Consider the following 7,069-nt stretch of genomic DNA (forward strand, 5'->3'; position numbering starts at 1 on the left):
CGCATATACGTGTGTGTAGTTGTTCAGAATTATACATAAGCATTAGGTTAGAATGTATGGGAGATGATGAATACTAACTGTTTTGTAGATATGGTTATAATACATTAGGGATAATTATGTGGTTAATTTTAATACAAATGGTGTACACGACGTAACAGAAAAATCAAAACGTACGGTAATATCAAAATGACTTGACACCATCGAAGGAAACAAGAACTCAATGTGATAAGATAAATATGCTCTCTAATGAAATTAAAATACACTACTTCGATATACAATTGTTAATTAGGTGGATTAGACATCCAGGGTATACAACAAAAGTGGAAACAACTAAAGGTGAGTATATAATTAATATACGATAACTGTCGGAAGTTGTATTGTAGAGAGTGAACGACTTCTACGCATATACGTGTGTGTAGTTGTTCAGAATTATACATAAGCATTAGGTTAGAATGTATGGGAGATGATGAATACTAACTGTTTTGTAGATATGGTTATAATACATTAGGGATAATTAAGTGGTTAATTTTATCACAAATGGTGTACACGACGTAACAGAAAAAACAAAACGTACGGTAATATCAAAATGACTTGACACCATCGAAGGAAACAAGAACTCAATGTGATAAGATAAATATGCTCTCTAATGAAATTAAAATACACTACTTCGATATACAATTGTTAATTAGGTGGATTAGACATCCAGGGTATACAACAAAAGTGGAAACAACTAAAGGTGAGTATATAATTAATATACGATAACTGTCGGAAGTTGTATTGTAGAGAGTGAACGACTTCTACGCATATACGTGTGTGTAGTTGTTCAGAATTATACATAAGCATTAGGTTAGAATGTATGGGAGATGATGAATACTAACTGTTTTGTAGATATGGTTATAATACATTAGGGATAATTATGTGGTTAATTTTAATACAAATGGTGTACACGACGTAACAGAAAAATCAAAACGTACGGTAATATCAAAATGACTTGACACCATCGAAGGAAACAAGAACTCAATGTGATAAGATAAATATGCTCTCTAATGAAATTAAAATACACTACTTCGATATACAATTGTTAATTAGGTGGATTAGACATCCAGGGTATACAACAAAAGTGGAAACAACTAAAGGTGAGTATATAATTAATATACGATAACTGTCGGAAGTTGTATTGTAGAGAGTGAACGATTTCTATGCATATCATGTGTGTAGTTGTTCAGAATTATACATAAGCATTAGGTTAGAATGTATGGGAGATGATGAATACTAACTGTTTTGTAGATATGGTTATAATACATTAGGGATAATTAAGTGGTTAATTTTATCACAAATGGTGTACACGATGTAACGGAAAAAACAAAACTTACGGTAATGTCAAAATGACTTGACACCATCGAAGGAAACAAGAACTCAATGTAATAAGATAAATATGCTCTCTAATGGTAGTAAAATACATTACTTCGATATACAATTGTTAATTAGGTGGATTAGACAACCAGGGTATACCACTACATAAAAAACACCCCTAGAACTCTACCTCATAGATGGTGAAGAATATATTTCAATGTAAAGGTAATAAAGCAACTCTAACCTATAAACTATTGTGGTTGGTAGTACTGTAGTTTAAATTATTCGTAATATTTGAATTGGATGTACTATAATGTTAAAATATATTATGTTTGATAACATTTTTGTTTCATTATTTTATTTAGACTAGAATGTTGTGATATGTCCAAGCCAAAATTGCGACGTTATAACATCGTAAATTTAAATGATGTATGTTCACTGCTTCCTTGGATAGGCTATAAATAGGTTTTTTTTCTCACCAACTATTTCCTATGACTATTTCCTAAAGTAACGTATCAATGAGAGTAATGCATTTTAACAAGAACATTAAATAAATACGGATTATTTTTTCGCTCACCTAGTATATTAAAATTAGTAGTCGATGTTGATTTTCCTAGAAAAAAATCATTTGGCTCTCTTTAACAACTTAATTATAGTATTGTCGAGTCAAAGGAGAAAAAACTCTGTCCAATTAAAACATTCTCCTACGCATTTTTCTGCTTCAAAGCTCATCGACACTTGGCAACAGCGTTCGCGCTGCCTGCACAAGTGTTCATTTTCAAGGTTCCCCGCTGATGCCAACGGGTCTGCCGTTGAATCGCCGCAGTACGTCATCAGCATTATTTTTCCTTACCCTCTCCGCTTCTCACGGGCTCGGTCACTCTTCGTCTTTCTCGCACCGTTTCACAATTGACTGCCCGAATCAAAAAGTGACGAGACTAGTCGTGGACAAGTCGACCGGTTTAATGAAGCGAGACCGTTTCGTTGATTCGAGCGGACCGTGTTGGATGATATAACGATACGAAAAAATATATTTTCTTTTCGGGTGATGATGATGTAGCACTTTTAACGGGGTTATTGTGAAAACAATGGCTTAACTAAATTTAATCAGATGTATTGTTACACCTCTCGTTCTCCGTTCTGAATAAACATCCGCAAACGACTAAATTTTATATGTAAGGATTATAATTAAGTTGATATGTTGTTATATGAGATCTAATATTAGGCTGGCATATATTTTTTATATAACATCTTTATTAGATACGCTTAGTACAATCTTAATTTACAATTAATTTATTATTAGTTTTCATTAGTACTTGGATTATATCACAAGCAAGACGAGTGCGAGAAAATACATCAATATGTATTCCTCAATTATAAAATTGTAATAACTTATAGCTATAGTTTACACTAAAAGTATACACTTTATTTAAGTTCGTATGGTTTGGTTTGATTCAATCTCCTGACATCCTGCGCGCTGTCCAGCAGTTGTATTGCTTCCACGTTAGTATGATTTATTAATCTTCTTTCGTATTTCAAGGCGAAATCTTAGATAAATTCGCAAATCCATTTGATTTCCAGGTCATCGTGCAATTCTTCGTTGGATACGTAACGATAGGCATTGGTAATCAATCGAAGCACCTTGTTTTGACAGCGTTGGATAACTATTAGATTTGAATTTTTAGTGCAACCCCATAGGTCCAAATTGGCTTTATAATTGTCTTATAAATCAACTTCTTTGATTTTAGATCAAGTTGAGACTATCTTCTGACTAACCAGTATAGTTGTTTTATTTTGGTTCTAATGTGTTTTGCTTTTTAACTAACATGATGTTTCCAATTTAATCTATCATCGAGATGGATTCCAAGGTATTTAGCTGATTCTTCTTGAGGAATCGGGCATCCATTGAGTGATATAAATTTTTTTTTATTTCGCCGCAATGCAAAATTAACGTGGACAGATTTGGAGCTATTAAGTAGTGTTTCTTTTGTTGTTGGAATTTCAGCAGTGTACAGCAGATATGGGAGAGGTCCTAAGATGCTACCTTGTGGAACTCCAGCCGAAATAGTTTTAAATGTCAAAAACGCCATTTCGTGCGATATTCTAAATTTTTTTCCGAAAAGATATGACTCCAGCAATTGACAATAATTTGCGGTAACAATTTGCTCATCTTACAGATTAATCCCAAATGCCAAACATGATCAAAAGCTTGTGAGATATCCAACGAATAAGCCAGGGCGCTTACAAATTTGAATCCGCCTTTTTCTATTTTTGCCACCATTTATTTTTTAATTTTTGTTGTTCAAAACTAAACAAGCATATGAGTTATGAAATTCGAAAGGTTTAAAATACAATTATCGTCATCTAAATTTTTGTTTGTGATGTTAAAAGGTCGCAATTTCTCCGCATTAATATTGACTTTTAGTTAAAATTGATCGTAAGTTTGGAATTAATGTCACAAAAATAATGTTATCAAATATAATTTATTGTAACATTATAGTACATACAATGCATATAATATTGAAAGATTTAAACAACAGACATTTATAGTCACATTAGTATGTAGCAGTGTTGCAGCAAAAAATATCACTATATCGAAATATCGATATATTCTGAAAAAATATCATTTTAATCAATCTGAACTAAGCACGCAGAAAAATATTGATATGACCATGTTTTTTAGCCGATATTTTTTCAAAATATATTAAATATAATCTTTAAAAAACCTTTAAAATTAGTACTTAATTTTACAGATTTTGAAAATAATATCGATATATTTATTGTCAAATTTCAATATTTTTTAAACTTGTTTTATACTTACAGCTAATGTGTAGGTTAGGGTTGTATTTGATTATGTTTACATTAAGCTCTAGGTACGTTATTTGCATAATGGTATCTCATGGAAGTCTAATCCACCTAATTAACAATTTTAGATCCAAGTAATGCATTTTACTTTCATTAGAGGATATAGCTACCTTTTTTATTTTTACGTTTAGTTATTGTTTCCTACGTTCAAGTGTTTCGTTGTCAAGTTATTTCACTTCAGCCTCCCCAATGTATTGTGTACTTTTGTACAATTAGACACATTTCTATGAATACAGTTAACTTATATTAATTATACACTTACTTTGAGTTGTTTTCACTCTCATCACCCTGTTTTGCTAATTGTCAGCATTGGATCAAAATGCTACATCCGGAAAGTTTCATTCTGCCACTGTCACAATTTATGTCGCTATACAAGTCAATTATTAAACCATTAATTTTTGAATTTCAATTTTTAATTTTCAATTCAGTCTAACATTTATTCCACCATTTCTCAGTTTTCTTCCTCAGCGTTTCTGATGGAGTTCATCCAGACCGAACGTGTTATTTTTTTTGTGTTCTGGCCTAAAAACCAGGCGGTGGAATGCATGACGCATACCTGATCGCGGAGACTTGCCCTGGAGTGACAAATTGGATCGGGTTATGTGGGACTGCCTCTGGGCTTACCAATACACTAAACCGAAACCGCCTCACAGTTGACCCCTGTGGATCACTACTGCTACTGCATTAAATTTGGGGATATAGCACTCGCTGATCGGGCAGCCGTTATTGGGCACGAGGGCCCGGCGATTCTATTGATTCGCGAACCTGAGTTAATACACAACTGGGTACTGCTGTATGGGGGCAAAAGTTATGACTGTAGCGACAGATGAGGTCGTTTCAGCCTGGAAAAGGGGGAGAGCTTAGCGGTGACGGGGTGCTAAGCTCCCAGCATGTCGACCAGCTCGCGAACAAGCGCGTTTTCAGAAGAACTTGAGCTGAGTTGTTGTTTGTGGAATGATTGAGATATGAAGTTCTTGATTTCTGGAGTGTCAGTTTCCCTATAAATTTGATTATTTTTGACAAACCATGGAGCGTTTATTATTCTCCTGAGGAGTTTATTTTGGAAAACTTGAAGCCGTTTGACCTGGTTGGGTGTAACAAACTTGAAGTAGACATTAGATCAGTAGAGGAGTACGGACCGAATTAACATCTTGTAAAGTAAATATTTGATGGAGATGGGAAGTCCGCTAGAATGGCAGATCAGAGAAGATAGCAGGTTTGCTATCGCCGAGCTTTTCTAGATTGCTTTTTCTGGATTTGGGAATGCCAACCGAACCGTCGATCGAAATGAAGACCTAGGTACATGACGTTATCCAGCCATGGAATTATTGCGGTGTCGATCTTAAGCTGCGAGACGCGCAGTGCGTTACGCTTCTTGTGGAAAATGATGGCCTGTGTTGAACGTGTTATTGCAGACAATGCTTCTTTGCATATATTCAGACCGTTCTTGATTGTATATCCTTCTCGACTTGCATGTCTATTATAATAATTCTTTACCACAGCCCATATCAATTCGATTGGATTGGATATACAGTGATAGAGGAAGACGTAATACTCTGTGGCCATATTGTTCACCATCTGATCTACCATATACCTTTTTTCAGGCTTATTTCTGAAAGAGTAAATTACATAAAACGAAATTAAACATGTGATTTGTATTTACCAAATAACAATATGAAATAGTTCACTGTTTAGCATGGTCTCTTCTCTGTACTTTTTGCGATCTTTTCAGTGTACTATGGTACTATGGTATGGTGCAGTAAATATACAAGTGAAATAACAAGCCTTCCTTGATTTTTACGTGTTTTTATTATTTAATTTTATTATTTTAAAAGCAACGTTTAGAAGTTCCATTAGACGTCTTTGTGGGTCATCTTTACATCATTTAAATCCTTTATTACCTAACACTCTATGAAAGGATGCTCTACATCGTTTAAAGAGCTGCATATCTGTAAGTTTTTTTAGGTATAATTTCCAATAGTTTTGCCCCGAAATAAATGTTTTAAATTATGTTTGTATTGAAAAAACTACTCACTGTTTTTCGCGTTCATTAAAATTAAATGCAATAATTACTGCACGAAAATCCTACTTAAACTCTTGAAGAAATTACAGTTAGGTTAGTAGTTGATAAATTACATAATTTCTGAATATACCATTTCGAATTGATTCACCATCGTAGTTTCATTGTTTGCCGAGCAAAATAAACTTTAAAAAACAGCTTTCTGTGGGGTATCGTAAATGGTGAAGAAGGAAGAGAACGTGAATTGTCGAAGAAGTCTAAGCGCCAAAAGTAACCGTAGACAAATATTCATCGCCATTATTTCTTGCTGTAAATATGGTAGTATCCAGTGTATTATAAGCTACTAAAACCGAATGAAAATGCTACTGCAGATGTTAACTACCGACGTCTATTAAACAAATCAAATTGCAAGTTGTTGCCAAAATGATCTTTCACGCCCAGCTTACTCATCATATATAGCACTTTAGAATTACCTCTTGTTCATATCAATGCAACATGGCTGGCAAAATGGATGGATCATCGGACCACTGCCACACCAAGATCGTTCTTTCGACACAGTGTCACCACATTGCTACAAAAATTGAATTGAATAGATAAAAACACATATTAATCATCGCCATTTACTTACAATTATATCAACACATATATATCCTTACAAGCACCTAATAATATAAAAAAGAAAAAATACACGTTAAAATATATTTGTTATTTGCAATATTATAATACTTGTACAAATTTATGTACTTGAGATAACATGTATGAGTTAATAATAAATTGTAATTGGTAATTAAGTTCATTCATTACTAAATGAATAAGCAATAAATACGTTTT

At 33.5% G+C, this 7,069-nt stretch overlaps 1 long non-coding RNA gene across 1 annotated transcript in view; it reads right to left on the reverse strand.

Annotated features, from left to right (window-relative positions):
- Positions 1–6,809, reverse strand: part of LOC143194933 (uncharacterized) — a 33,179-nt gene extending 26,370 nt beyond the window's left edge. The window contains exon 1 of the long non-coding RNA XR_013005409.1: positions 6,712–6,809. This is a non-coding gene — a long non-coding RNA (uncharacterized LOC143194933). The remainder of the gene's footprint in view (positions 1–6,711) is intronic.
- Between the last annotated feature and the right edge of the window lie 260 nt (positions 6,810–7,069).

Source organism: Rhynchophorus ferrugineus, unplaced genomic scaffold, assembly GCF_030347505.1.
Source record: "Rhynchophorus ferrugineus isolate W39M unplaced genomic scaffold, kcgeb_rfMv2 rfM1, whole genome shotgun sequence".
Taxonomy (NCBI): domain Eukaryota; kingdom Metazoa; phylum Arthropoda; class Insecta; order Coleoptera; family Curculionidae; genus Rhynchophorus; species Rhynchophorus ferrugineus.